This window comes from Oncorhynchus masou, unplaced genomic scaffold, assembly GCF_036934945.1.
Source record: "Oncorhynchus masou masou isolate Uvic2021 unplaced genomic scaffold, UVic_Omas_1.1 unplaced_scaffold_2208, whole genome shotgun sequence".
In the NCBI taxonomy this organism is placed as follows: Eukaryota; Metazoa; Chordata; class Actinopteri; order Salmoniformes; family Salmonidae; genus Oncorhynchus; species Oncorhynchus masou.
In genome coordinates this window covers 1-15,315 of record NW_027008683.1, presented here as the reverse complement: position 1 = coordinate 15,315, position 15,315 = coordinate 1, and the positions used below count along the sequence as shown (strand labels likewise).

Here is a 15,315-nt window from a genome sequence, read left to right as displayed (position 1 = left end):
TCCAATGAAGAAGAGCGAAAACGAAAGTAGTTATTTCTCAGGACAACCAAGGCCGGAGGTAAAACATCTATAGTTTGGTAAATGAAGTATATTCTATTGAAAATCTGTTTGTTTGAGGGTCGGGGGTGGAATATGATACTTGTTTCTTAGTTTGTAAGGTGTATGTGATGAATGAATGTTGTTTTAATGGACGGCAATGGTCTGTGAAGAGAAAGTGTTTTTGTATAGTGTATAGTGTATAGTGCACACCCAAGCAGTAGTGCACACCATAGCAAACCACAGCAAAACGTTATGCAACAAAGACGATAGTTTCTTAGTAGGCTACTATTTTAGTGTAGGCTAAATAGTTTAGACATAATTACAATCATCCACATCTTAAAATGCTTTTTCAATTTCACAGATGTTGAATCCTGGGGCAGTAAAGCACAGCATGGGGTGGAAACTATTCTGCTGTGTTTTTACATTGATGGTTGGCCTTCTTGGTACGCTTTTCCTAAATGAATCATTTTAGATACACTATGTTCTTTTTGTGTGAACTGGCCTCTTGATCAACATCATTGAGTGTGTTCACTGTATTAGCCTAATGTTAAATATGTTGAGGATTTAGTTTGGCTACAAATATGTAAACATTATAATCCTTGTATTTCTTTTACTTCCCGACCGTTTCCACAGAATGCCCCTCGATTGGTAATGGTATCATTATTAAAACTGTGAATTTGAAGCACTCTGTCACTCTCCCTTGCAATGCAACCTGTGACATTGGCATCGTTTGGAAGATTGTAGATGGCCAGGTCGTTGCCAAGATTGATCAAGGAAAATTAATTGAAGGAAACGCTTTGAGAAGAGGGTGGAAATCAACAAAGACCTCTCTCTCACAATCAGCTCTGCGGTGTACAATGACAAGGGCTCATATGAGTGTGTCTGTGATAAGCAGAATGTTGCAGATGTGAAGCTAGATGTTCTGGGTAAGCTGAACAGACATGACAAAACTTGACATATTGAATGTTGACTGGGAACAAGAACTATGACTACTTTACTCAGGGATAGATTTGAAGAGTTTACTTCCAAAATGCTTTATCCACCATTATTGGTTATGTGTGTTATTATTATTCTTCATGTGTGTGTAAAATATTACTGTTCTCAGATTTATTTATTTTTTCATGTTTTTATTTGCAAAATATTATATATATTTTTTTAGCTGGAATGGAATGTTCGTATCCTGTATATTTGACAGTGATATGTGATCGTCTCACCTACACCTAGGTATCTTAAAGGGATACTTCAGGATTTGGGCAATGAGGCCCTTTATCTATCCCCACGGAGTCAGGTGAACTTGTGGATTCCATTTGTATGTCTCTGTATCCAGTGTGAAGGAAGTTAGAGTTAGTCTCGTGAGCCAATGCTAACTAGCGTTAGCACAATGACTGGAAGTCTATGGGTATCTGCTAGCAGTTTTTTGTTACATTTGACTGTAAAACATAGTAGTACTACTTATTTCTCTAAGAGGCGGCTATATAGCGTTTTGTCTCTGAAATGAAACCATCCAGTGATAGATTTTAAACAAATACATTGAACAACCCCATACCATGATTAGAGAGTGAAAAAACATACCAATCTCTTTCATCATTTCTAATTACATTAAAAGACCAACATTTCTGAAAATGGATATACAGCGTTTTGGAATTAAACATTTTCACATCTTCATTTATGCATTTGCAATTGTTGCAATATTGTAATATTGGCCAGACCACTGTTTTTCTGAAGTCAGTGTGTAATTCAAAGTCTACATACTGTTGATTTGTGTTTTAGAGTTGTGATCAATGATAATAGTATAATATCATTCTTTATTTGTGTCTATTCAACTCATGTCCATTTATCCTTCATTCCCTCATCCTCCACTCCTCTCCTTTTGGCTTTCACACTATGCTAACTTTAACGCCCCAGCACCTTCTCTAAACCTTAACCCCCCAGCACCTTCTCCCTGACCTTAACCCCCCAGCACCTTCTCCCTGACCTTAACCCACAGCACCTTCTCTCTGACCTTAATCCCCAGCACCTTCTCTCTGACCTTAACCCACAGCACCTTCTCTCTGACCTTAACCCCCAGCACCTTCTCTCTGACCTTAACCCCCAACACCTTCCCCCCTTAACCCCCAACACCTAACCCCCAAGCACCTTCTCTCTCACCTTAACCCCCCAGCACCTTCTCTCTAACCTTAACCACCCAGCACCTTCTCTCTAACCTTAACCACCCAGCACCTACTCTCTAACCTTAACCCCAGCACCTTCTCTCTGACCTTAACCCCCAGCACCTTCTCTCTGACCTTAACCCCCAGCACTTTCTCTCTGACCTTAACCCTCCAGCACCTTCTATCTGACCTTAAACTCCCAGCACCTTCTCTCTGACCTTAACCCACAGCACCTTCTCTCTGACCTTACCCCCCAGCACCTTCTCTCTAACCTTAACCCCCCAGCACCTTCTCTCTAACCTTAATCCCCCAGCACCTTCTCTCTAACCTTAACCCCCAGCACATTCTCTCTGACCTTAACCACCAAGCACCGTCTCTCTAACCTTAACCCCCAGCACTTTCTCTATAACCTTAACCCCCCAGCACCTTCCCCCTTCACTTTAACCCCCCAGCACCTTCTCTCTAACCTTAACCCCCCAGCACCTTCTCTCTAACCTTAACCCCCAGCACCTTCTCTCTAACCTTAATCCCCCAGCACATTCTCTCTGACTTTAACCCCCAAGCACCTTCTCTCTAACTTTAACCACCCAGCACCTTCTCTCTAACCTTAACCCCCCAGCACCTTCTCTCTAACCTTAACCCCCCAGCACCTTCTCTCTAACCTTAATCCCCCAGCACATTCTCTCTGACTTTAACCCCCAAGCACCTTCTCTCTAACTTTAACCACCCAGCACCTTCTCTCTGACCTTAACCCCACAGCACCTTCTGTCTAACCTTAACCCCCAGCACCTTCTCTATAACCTTAACCCCCAGCACCTCCCCCTTCACTTTAACCCCCAGCACTTTCTCTCTGACCTTAACCCCCAGCACCTTCTCTCTAACATTAACCCCCAGCACCTTCTCTCTAACCTTAACCCCCCAGCACCTCCCCCTTCACTTTAACCCCCAAGCACCTTCTCTTTAACCTTAACCCCCCAGCACCTTCTCTCTAACCTTAACCCCCAGCACCTTCTCTCTGACCTTAACCACCCAGCACCTTCTCTCTGACCTAAACCACCCAGCACCTTCTCTCTGACCTTAACCACCCAGCACCTTCTCTCTGACCTAAACCACCCAGCACCTTCTCTCTGACCTTAACCCCCCAGCACCTTCTCTCTGACCTTAACCCCCAGCACCTTCTCTCTAACCTTAACCCCCAGCACCTTCTCTCTAACATTAACCCCCAGCATCTTCTCTCTAACCTTAACCCCCAAGCACCGTCTCTCTAACCTTAACCCCAGCACTTTATCTATAACCTTAACCCCCAGCATCTTCCCCCTTCACTTTAACCCCCAGCACATTCTCTCTAACCTTAACCCCCCAGCACCTTCCCCCTTCACTTTAACCCCCAGCACCTTCTCTCTGACCTAAACCACCCAGCACCTTCTCTCTGACCTTAACCACACAGCACCTTCTCTCTGACCTTAACCCCCAGCACCTTCTCTCTGACCTTAACCCCCAGCACATTCTCTCTGACTTTAACCCCCAAGCACCTTCTCTCTAACCTTAACCCCCAGCACCTTCTCTCTGACCTTAACCCCCCAGCACATTCTCTCTGACTTTAACCCCCAAGCACCTTCTCTCTAACTTTAACCACCCAGCACCTTCTCTCTGACCTTAACCCCACAGCACCTTCTGTCTAACCTTAACCCCCAGCACCTTCTCTATAACCTTAACCCCCAGCACCTTCTCTCTAACCTTAACCCCCATCACCTTCTCTCTAACATTAACCCCCCAGCACCTTCTCTCTAACCTTAACCCCCCAGCACCTTCCACCTTCACTTTAACCCCCAAGCACCTTCTCTTTAACCTTAACCCCCAGCACCTTCTCTCTGACCTTAACCCCCAGCACCTTCTCTCTGACCTTAACCACCCAGCACCTTCTCTCTGACCTAAACCACCCAGCACCTTATCTCTGACCTTAACCACCCAGCACCTTCTCTCTGACCTTAACCACCCAGCACCTTCTCTCTAACCTTAACCCCCCAGCACCTTCTCTCTGACCTTAACCCCCAGCACCTTCTCTCTAACCTTAACCCCCAGCATCTTCTCTCTAACATTAACCCCCCAGCATCTTCTCTCTAACCTTTACCCCCAAGCACCGTCTCTCTAACCTTAACCCCAGCACTTTATCTATAACCTTAACCCCCCAGCACCTTCCCCTTCACTTTAACCCCCAGCACCTTTAACCCCCCAGCACCTTCTCTCTAACCTTAACCCCCAGCACCTTCTCTCTAACCTTAATCCCCCAGAACCTTCTCTCTAACCTTAACCCCCAGCACCTTCCCCCTTCACTTTAACCCCTCAGCACCTTCTCTCTAACCTTAACCCCCAGCACCTTCTCTCTAACCTTAACCCCCAGCACCTTCTCTTTAACCTTAACCCCCCAGCACCTTCTCTCTAACCTTAATCCCCCAGCACATTCTCTCTGACCTTAACCCCCAAGCACCATCTCTCTAACCTTAACCCCCAGCACTTTCTCTATAACCTTAACCCCCAGCACCTTCCCCCTTCACTTTAACCCCCAGCACCTTCTCTCTAACCTTAACCCCCAGCACCTTCTCTCTAACCTTAACCCCCAGCACCTTCTCTCTAACCTTAACCCCCAGCACCTTCTCTCTAACCTTAACCCCCAGCACCTTCCACTTTCACTTTAACCCCCAAGCACCTTCTCTTTAACCTTAACCCCCAGCACCTTCTCTCTAACCTTAACCCCCAGCACCTTCTCTCTGACCTAAACCACCCAGCACCTTCTCTCTGACCTAAACCACCCAGCACCTTCTCTCTGACCTTAACCACCCAGCACCTTCCTCTGACATTAACCACCCAGCACCTTCTCTCTAACCTTAACCCCCAGCACCTTCTCTCTTACCTTAACCCCCCAGCACCTTCTCTCTAACCTTAACCCCCAAGCACCATCTCTCTAACCTTAACCCCCAGCACTTTCTCTATAACCTTAACCCCCAGCACCTTCCCCCTTCACTTTAACCCCCAGCACCTTCTCTCTAACCTTAACCCCCCGGCACCTTCTCTATAACCTTAAACCCCCAGCACCTTCCCCCTTCACTTTAACCCCCAGCACCTTCTCTCTGACCTTAACCCCCAGCACCTTCTCTCTAACCTTAACCCCCAGCACCTTCTCGCTAACATTAACCCCCCAGCACCTTCTCTCTAACCTTAACCCCCAGCACCTTCCACCTTCACTTTAACCCCCAAGCACCTTCTCTTAACCTTAACCCCCAGCACCTTCTCTCTAACCTTAACCCCCAGCAACTTCTCTCTGACCTTAACCACCCAGCACCTTCTCTCTGACCTAAACCACCCAGCACCTTATCTCTGACCTTAACCACCCAGCACCTTCTCTCTGACCTTAACCACCCAGCACCTTCTCTCTGACCTTAACCACCCAGCACCTTCTCTCTAACCTTAACCCCCAGCACCTTCTCTCTAACATTAACCCCCCAGCACCTTCTCTCTAACCTTAACCCCCCAGCACCTTCCACCTTCACTTTAACCCCCAAGCACCTTCACTTTAACCCCCAAGCACCTTCTCTTTAACCTTAACCCCCCAGCACCTTCTCTCTAACCTTAACCCCCAGCAACTTCTCTCTGACCTTAACCACCCAGCACCTTCTCTCTGACCTAAACCACCCAGCACCTTATCTCTGACCTTAACCACCCAGCACCTTCTCTCTGACCTTAACCACCCAGCACCTTCTCTCTGACCTTAACCACCCAGCACCTTCTCTCTAACCTTAACCCCCAGCACCTTCTCTCTGACCTTAACCCCCAGCACCTTCTCTCTAACCTTAACCCCCAGCATCTTCTCTCTAACATTAACCCCCCAGCATCTTCTCTCTAACCTTTACCCCCAAGCACCGTCTCTCTAACCTTAACCCCCAGCACTTTATCTATAACCTTAACCCCCAGCACCTTCCCCTTCACTTTAACCCCCAGCACCTTCTCTCTAACCTTAACCCCCAGCACCTTCTCTCTAACCTTAACCCCCCAGCACCTTCTCTCTAACCTTAACCCCCAGCACCTTCTCTCTAACCTTAATCCCCCAGCACCTTCTCTCTAACCTTAACCCCCCAGCACCTTCCCCTTCACTTTAACCCCCAGCACCTTCTCTCTAACCTTAACCCCCAGCACCTTCTCTCTAACCTTAACCCCCAGCACCTTCTCTCTAACCTTAACCCCCAAGCACCATCTCTCTAACCTTAACCCCCAGCACTTTCTCTATAACCTTAACCCCCCAGCACCTTCCCCTTCACTTTATCCCCCAGCACCTTCTCTCTAACCTTAACCCCCCGGCACCTTCTCTCTAACCTTAACCCCCAGCACCTTCTCTCTAACCTTAATCCCCCAGCACATTCTCTCTGACCGTAACCCCCAAGCACCTTCCCCCTTCACTTTAACCCCCAAGCACCTTCTCTCTAACTTTAACCACCCAGCACCTTCTCTCTGACCTTAACCCCACAGCAACTTCTGTCTAACCTTAACCCCCAGCACCTTCTCTATAACCTTAACCCCCAGCACCTTCCCCCTTCACTTTAACCCCCAGCACCTTCTCTCTGACCTTAAACCCCAGCACCTTCTCTCTAACCGTAACCCCCAGCACCTTCTCTCTAACCTTAACCCCCCAGCACCTTCCACCTTCACTTTAACCCCCAAGCATCTTCTCTCTAACCTTAACCCCAAGCACCTTCCCCCTTCACTTTAACCCCCCCCCAGCATCTTCTCTCTAACCTTAACCCCCCAGCACCTTCCCCCTTCACTTTAACCCCCCAGCACCTTCTCTCTAACCTTAACCCCCCAGCACCTTCCCCTTTACTTTAACCCCCAAGCACCTTCTCTCTAACTTTAACCACCCAGCCACTTCTCTCTGACCTTAACCCCACAGCACCTTCTCTCTGACCTTAACCACCCAGCACCTTCTCTCTGACCTTAACCCCCCAGCACCTTCTCTCTGACCTAAACCACCCAGCACCTTCTCTCTGACCTTAACCACCCAGCATCTTCTCTCTGACCTTAACCACCCAGCACCTTCTCTCTAACCTTAACCCCCAGCACCTTCTCTCTGACCTTAACCCCCCAGCACCTTCTCTATAACATTAACCCCCCAGCATCTTCTCTCTAACCTTAACCCCCAAGCACCGTCTCTCTAACCTTAACCCCCCAGCACCTTCTCTCTAACCTTAACCCCCCAGCATCTTCTCTCTAACCTTAACCCCCAAGCACCGTCTCTCTAACCTTAACCCCCAGCACTTTATCTATAACCTTAACCCCCCAGCACTTTATCTATAAACTTAACCCCCCAGCACCTTCCCCCTTCACTTTAACCCCCAGCACATTCTCTCTAACCTTAACCCCCCAGCACCTTCCACCTTCACTTTAACCCCCAAGCACCTTCTCTCTGACCTTAACCCCAGCACCTTCTCTCTAACCTTAACCCCCAGCACCTTCTCTCTGTCCTTAACCACCCAGCACCTTCTCTCTGACCTAAACCACCCAGCACCTTCTCTCTGACCTTAACCACCCAGCACCTTCTCTCTAACCTTAACCCCCAGCACCTTCTCTCTGACCTTAACCCCCAGCACCTTCTCTCTAACCTTAACCCCCAGCACCTTCTCTCTAACATTAACCCCCAGCACCTTCTCTCTAACATTAACCCCCAGCATCTTCTCTCTAACCTTAACCCCCCAAGCACCGTCTCTCTAACCTTAACCCCCAGCACCTTCCCCCTTCACTTTAACCCCCAGCACCTTCTCTCTGACCTTAACCCCCAGCACCTTCTCTCTAACCTTAACCCCCAGCACTTTCTCTCTAACCTTAACCCCCAGCACCTTCCACCTTCACTTTAACCCCAAGCAACTTCTCTTTAACCTTAACCCCCAGCACCTTCTCTCTAACCTTAACCCCCAGCACCTTCTCTCTGACCTTAACCACCCAGCACCTTCTCTCTGACCTAAACCACCCAGCACCTTCCCCCTTCACTTTAACCCCCAGCACTTTATCTATAACCTTAACCCCCAGCACCTTCCCCCTTCACTTTAACCCCCCAGCACCTTCTCTCTAACCTTAACCCCCAGCACCTTCCCCCTTTACTTTAACCCCCAAGCACCTTCTCTCTAACTTTAACCACCCAGCCACTTCTCTCTGACCTTAACCCCACAGCACCTTCTCTCTGACCTTAACCACCCAGCACCTTCTCTCTGACCTTAACCACCCAGCACTTTCTCTCTGACCTTAACCACCCAGCACCTTCTCTCTAACCTTAACCCCCAGCACCTTCTCTCTGACCTTAACCCCAGCACCTTCTCTCTAACCTTAACCCCCAGCACCTTCTCTCTAACCTTAACCCCCAGCATCTTCTCTCTAACCTTAACCCCCAGCACTTTCTCTATAACCTTAACCCCCAGCTCCTTCCCCCTTCACTTTGACCCCCCAGCACTTTCTCTCTAACTTTAACCACCCAGCACCTTCTCTCTGACCTTAACCACACAGCACCTTCTCTCTAACCTTAACCCTCAGCAGCTTCTCTATAACCTTAACCCCCAGCACCTTCCCCCTTCACTTTAACCCCCAGAACCTTCTCTCTGACCTTAACCCCCAGCACTTTCTCTCTAATGTTAACCCACCAGCACATTCTCTCTAACCTTAAACCCCCAGCACCTTCCCCCTTCACTTTAACCCCCAAGCACCTTCTCTCTAACCTTAACCCCCAGCACCTTCTCTCTGACCTTAACCCCCAGCACCCTCTCTCTAACCTTAACCCCCCAGCACCTTCTCTCTAACCTTAACCCCCAAGCACCTTCTCTCTAACCTTAACCCCCAGCACCTTCTCTCTGACCTTAACCCCCAGCATCGTCTCTCTAACCTTAACCCCCCAGCACCTTCTCTCTAACCTTAACCCCCCAGCACCTTCTCTCTGACCTTAACTCCCCAGCACCTTCTCTCTAACCTAACTCTCGAGCACCTTCTCTCTAACCTTAACTCCCCAGCACCTTCTCTCTGACCTTAACTCCCCAGCACCTTCTCTCTGACCTTAACCCCCAGCACCTTCTCTCTAACCTTAACCCCCAGCACCTTCTCTCTAACCTAAACCCCCCAGCACCTTCTTTCTGACCTTAACCCCCCAGCACCTTCACTCTAACCTTAACCCCCCAGCACCTTCTCTCTAACCTTAACCCCCCAGCACCTTCCCCATTCACTTTAATTGTCATACATTGCATGTAGACCTAAATCTAATTCAATTACTTTCATAATTGCACACCATTCAAGGCCCACCCCTCTTCTCCCTCCTCATCTAACAGTCCCGACAGAAATATCAGCTCACGTCGGAGATAATGTCACACTTCACTGCTATGGCTCAACCAAAAAGCAGGCAACCGATGGTGAGATGTATGTCCAGTGGGAGAAAGATGGACAGACTGTGCTGAAGATTGACCCAACCAATACTACCTTTGGCCCTGGATTCATTGACAGGACATCAGTGACCTGGGATGGTTACGGAGAGGGTGACCTGTCCCTCACCATCACCGGTGTACGCTCGTCTGACCAGGGGACCTACCTGTGCTTCTTCAACAGTGATAGTGACCCAGGATATCCACATGGAGTCACTCTCACTGTTAAAGGTGGGATGTCTATTGAATGCTTTTCTCACTTAAGTATTCTATTTAAAATGCACTTTTAACGTATAGACATTGTTCTTTGTCTTATTATTATCATAGTAGTAGATGTAGTGTTAGTGTAATATTTCAAGAGAATAGTATTTAATCATGGCAGTCTTGCTGTTTTGTATTGTTGTCTGCGCTAGTTGAGATTATAAACTGGGTGGTTCGAGCCCTGAATGCTGATTGGCTGACAGCCGTGGTATATCAGCCTAAGACCACACCCCTCAGGCCTTATTGCTTCAGTATAATATTGTTGTCATATCCCTTATCTTTGCTGCACTAACACTACTATTTTCTATCTTTCTGTCTTTCTCTAGAAAAGCAATTGGAGCCTGCAATGACTTATAGTGAAAGGAGTAGGGTGCCATTGCTAGTAATAATTATTCAAATCATTTGTGTGCTCGGGTTACTGGTGATTCACAAGAGAAACAGGAGACAGCCAACAGCATCACCAGCACATCTCTCCGTTCCAGTTCAGGACAGCCAACCGTTGCCAGAAGTCCCAAGAATCCAGAGTTGTTGTGATGATGATCTCGATGAGACCACGTGTCCTGAGGGGATGTATGAACGCACAGAGGAGGAGCTTCATCTCCCAGTAGCTGAAAGTGGGACACTGCTAGTGCAGGAGAAGAGCAGCACAGGGGAGTTGAGTATGAAGATAGTATGTTCTGGTTGCCAACTTCTTTGTTTGTGAAATGTCCTATGTTCACTGAAGTGGATGTCTTCCTATCATAGTTTACTGTATGAATCAGTAGCCAATGACTGCAGCTTGATTACCTTGAATCAAATGATACAGGGTTTACTTTATCTCTAGCCCAGTCTTTGCTTATGTTCTGCCTAACCTTTATTTTACTAGGCAAGTCAGTTAAGAACAAATTCTTATCTTCGATGACGGCCTAGGAACAGTGGGTTAACTGCCTGTTCAGGGGCAGAACGACAGATTTTGTACCTTGTCAGCTCGGGGATTTTAACTTACAACCTTTTGGTTACTAGTCCAATGCTCTAACCACTAGGCTACCCTGCCGCCCCTAGTCTTCCAGCCTCACTGGTGGCTTAAATTGTTTAAAGCTAGATATTTTACACCAGCATAAGCATTTTATTGGGGGGTGAGAGGTATAAAGGAGGATCCTTTGAGTGTGTGGATATGAAAGGGAAGCTGGTAGGGAATAAAGGAGGAATCATTCATCTCTCTGGTGGTGGTGCTACTGTTATTCTAACTGGAAGGTTTACTAGTCAAGATCAATGTCACATTTAATCTGGTCTTGCTTGATATCAAAGGGATATCACAGTACGTGTAATACACAATATCCTCACAAGAGGGCAGATGTACACCATCATTTTAAAGTAAACTATGATTCTTTTTGGGTCAGTGATACACTTGGGACGTCCCTACCCTAAATCCTAACCTGAATCCACAAGCGATACTTTAATCCTTACATTAACTATTTTACATTTAGACTTCTGTGGGGTAGGCACGTCCCAAGGATCCTCGATAACAGATTAATGCATTATTATAAGGTATTACATGATGCGTAATAAATATATGTATTTGCTAAATGATTATAAAGAATGTTTGCTATATTTATGTTTATTTTATCGAATGTAAGAAATATTATTGTTCACAAAGTGTGAACCTGTGTCGAAACAGTTTTGAGAAACTGGCGCAAGCACCTGTAACTTTTGTAGTGATACTACTTCTGTAGTGATTGATTTTCGGTGAGTCTTTTCAGTGAGCCGGATCATTTGGCTCCGAGCCGGTCCATATGTCAGATCTGGCCAAATTATTAGATGTCCTGCAAAAACAATGTAGTATTTTTTTTACGCACTTAAAAAACAATCTGTATGCACCAGATTGCCGTGATCTCCTCACTATTTATTGTTTCTGCAGTGAGGACTCACCCTTTTTACAATTAGTTTATAATGTATCTGCAGAAAAAATAAATAGCTCAAAAGGGAGTAGTAGCCGTATGCAAATCAGGGAGCCAAATGAACAACTCTTTCACCAATGTGATTCGGTTCCGTTAATTCGCTTACTACCCAAAGCTAAGAGCCAATTGGTGCTTGATCCGAAAATGTGGTCTGAGGTGCCCTATGGATGGTGTGACAGAATTACGGACCCCCGGAGCCATGCAGAGACCAACTTGAGCTCCATACCGTATCGCCATGGCCTCTCAAATGTTGTAATAATGCAGAGGGCATGATTGGTTGAAGGTAGGTGAGGTCGGGAGGTCTTGTATAAACATAAACTCCCTTCCTTGACAGCTGCACCATCGAGAGCATCCTGACCGGTTGCATCACCGCCTGGTATGGCAACTGCTCGGCATCTGACCGTAAGGCTACAGAGGGTAGTGCATACGGCCCAGTACATCACTGGGGCCAAGCTTCCTTTCCATTCAAGCCCAAAAAAGTGTCAGACTCTAGTCACCCAAGTCATGGGCTGTTTTCTCTGCTACCGCATGGCAAGCGGTACCAGAGCATCAAGTCTAGGACCAAAAGGCTCCTTAACAGCTTGTACCCCCAAGCCCCCATAACTGCTACAATTAACCAAATGGCCACCCGGACTATTTACATTATTTTATTGTGTTACTTTTTATTATTTTTTTACTTTTGTTTATTTGGTACATATTTTCTTAACTCTTCTTAAACTGCACTGTTGGTTAAACCTCTTTGGGCTGAGATCCCGCAAACGGGATCGATATAACAACAGCCAGTGAAAGTGCATGGAGCCAAATTCGAACAACAGAAATCTCATAATTAGAATTCCTCAAACATACAAGTATTTTAGACAATTTTAAAGATACAATTCTTGTTAATCTCACCACAGTGTCTGATTTCAAAAAGACTTTATGACGAAAGCACACCAGGCGATTATGTTAGGTGAGTGCCGAGTCACAGAAAAACAGCCATTTTTCCAGCCAAAGAGAGGAGTCACAAAAAGCAGAAAAAGAGATAAATGAATCACTAACCTTTGATGATCTTCATCAGATGATACTCATAGGACTTCATGTTACACAATACATGTATGTTTTGTTTGATAAAGTTCATATTTATATCAAAAAAAAATCTCAGTGTACATTGCCGTGTTATTTTCAGTAGTTCCAAAACATCCGGTGATTTTGCAGAGAGCCACATCAATTTACAGGAATACTCCAATACAACTAGATAAAGTTAGCTCACTAGAGAGCACGGGCGAGCCCAGTCCGTGTTCGCTAGCTCGATCGATAGTTCGGTTGGAAAATGTGGTTGGTTAGCGAACTAGCTTTCTTAATTTCAGTTCACTTATTTTTTTTTAAATATCACACATACCTGTATTGTGTATTAAAAACGTCCTTCTCTTCTTGAAAATATGGTTTTGATGGGTTTGTTAAAAGCCTAACACCAGATGTAACGTTATAGCATGTATTTCCCAACATGATTCCAACTAACCTCAGTCACAGAAGCTATCGAGGCCGATAATAATATTCGTTAACATTCGTTCTGTCTATGCAGATGAGGAAGAAGGCGCTAGCAGCCGAGACTGGTAAAAAAAACATCCGCCCGAACAGGGACTTGAACCCTGGACCCTCAGATTAAAAGTCTGATGCTCTACCGACTGAGCTATCCGGGCTCTGACTGGCAGAGAAAGGGAAAGATTTTGATTTTAAAAAGTCGTGGGGTATCTTGCTCGGAAAACGACTATTCGCTACTACAGCGCATTGTTTCTGTGTTGCTCAGCTCAGGAGCTAGGGGGCACTTTTCAACCCCATAGCTAACGTTACTGTAAGTGTATTGCAGGCAGCATCGTAACGTTTATACCACAGATTAATAGAGCTTGGTTTTACCCACAGGTGAATAGGGACAGTTATCGTATCTTTGGTTATACTAACGTTAATTTAGCTAGTTACTGTAGCTACATCATAGCTCGCTAGTGTTCCATTTCATTCTGTGGTCGGCTAACCTCGTACCGGCGCAAAGATACACTATTGGCAATGTGTACGTGTTGATAATAATACCCTACCGATGCAAAGATACACAATTGGCCATTGTAAGTGTCAATGTGCACGGAAAAGCTAATGGCAGTCTCTGTGTTGTTCCTTTAATCTTCATTTATTTGTAATTCATTGTTTTCCTCTGATCAACATACGTCATTTATTAACGTCATTAACGTGAGCAACAAAAAAACTGAGACTAATGCATCGGGGCAGTTTTTTTTTTTTTGTCCTGTCCAAGTTTAGGGACGTGAAAGACCGACGTGTTGATCCGATTGAAGGAAAAAATAAAAGTGTACAGGCCCCAGCGAGATTTGAACTCATGACCCCTGGTTTACAAGACCAGTGCTCTAACCCTGAGCAATGGAGCCCTGTTCTGTTGAGGCTGAAACGCAGACTGTTTTTGACTGTGGCATGGATAGTTTTTCATGGGAGTTCTATAAGCATTCTGAAAGGATATATGGTTGCTTGCAAAGACCTCAATTGATCGATTTAATGTTATTGTTAAAACATCCTTATATCAGAATTTTTAAATCTACACGATAAAGACCACAACAATATCCTGCATTCTGACTTGCACATGTGTTTTTAACTTCAACCACTAGATGGAGTCAAAGAACGACATTTGTCAACAAGCCGTTCAGGAAGTTGTTTGTCGCCTGTCATTTGTTGCGCTCAAGTGGGTAATTAAGCAATAAGGCCACGATGGGGTGTGGTATATGACCGAAATCCGCTGTCCTTGTACAACGCAACGCGGAGCGCCTGATACAGCTTCCTTAGCCGTGGTATATTGGCCATATACCACAAACCCAGAGGTGCGATATTATAAACTGGTTACCAACATAATTGCAAATTAGTCTTCCAAATGGACAATGACACCAAGCATTACTTACAAAGTTGTGGCAAATGGCTAAAGGACAACAAAGTCAAGGTATTGGAGTGGCCATCACAAAGACCTGACCTCAATCCTATAGCAAATTTGTGGGCAGAACTGAAAAAGCATGTGTGAGCAAGGAGGCCTACAAACCTGACTCAGTTACACCAGCTCTGTCAGGAGGAATGGGCCAAAATTCACCCAACTTATTGTGGGAAGCTTGTAGAAGGCTACCCTAAACGCTTGACCCAAGTTTTAAAGTATTTAAAGGCAACCAAATACTAATTGAGTGTATGTAAACTTCTGGCCCACTGGGAATGTGATGAAGGAAATAAATCATTATCTCTACTATTATTCTGACATTTTCACATTCTTAAAATAAAGTGGTGATCCTAACTGACATAAAACAGTGGATTTTTACTAGGATTAAATGTCAGGAATTGTGAAAATGTATTTGGCTAAGGTGTATGTAAACTTTTGACTTCAACTGTATATACAAGTAAAATAACACTGCAACTAACACAGAATGGGCACACAAATAAATACACCTGCAGTTGGCATAGCCTGTA

The 15,315-nt window shown here is 45.8% G+C and overlaps 1 long non-coding RNA gene and 1 other non-coding gene across 3 annotated transcripts; one reads left to right on the top strand and one right to left on the bottom strand.

Annotated features, from left to right (window-relative positions):
• LOC135533087 (uncharacterized) lies at positions 1 to 11,485 on the top strand. 2 transcript variants are annotated; one of them, XR_010454447.1, is made up of 5 exons: positions 1 to 58; positions 401 to 482; positions 673 to 965; positions 9,545 to 9,865; positions 10,222 to 11,485. It is a non-coding gene; the product is annotated as an uncharacterized LOC135533087 (long non-coding RNA). The 2 variants fall into 2 exon arrangements; XR_010454446.1 differs by having other exon boundaries at positions 4 to 77.
• Positions 11,486 to 13,438: 1,953 nt separating this feature from the next.
• On the bottom strand, positions 13,439 to 13,511 carry trnak-uuu (transfer RNA lysine (anticodon UUU)). The gene has a single exon. It is a non-coding gene; the product is annotated as a tRNA-Lys (tRNA).
• Between the last annotated feature and the right edge of the window lie 1,804 nt (positions 13,512 to 15,315).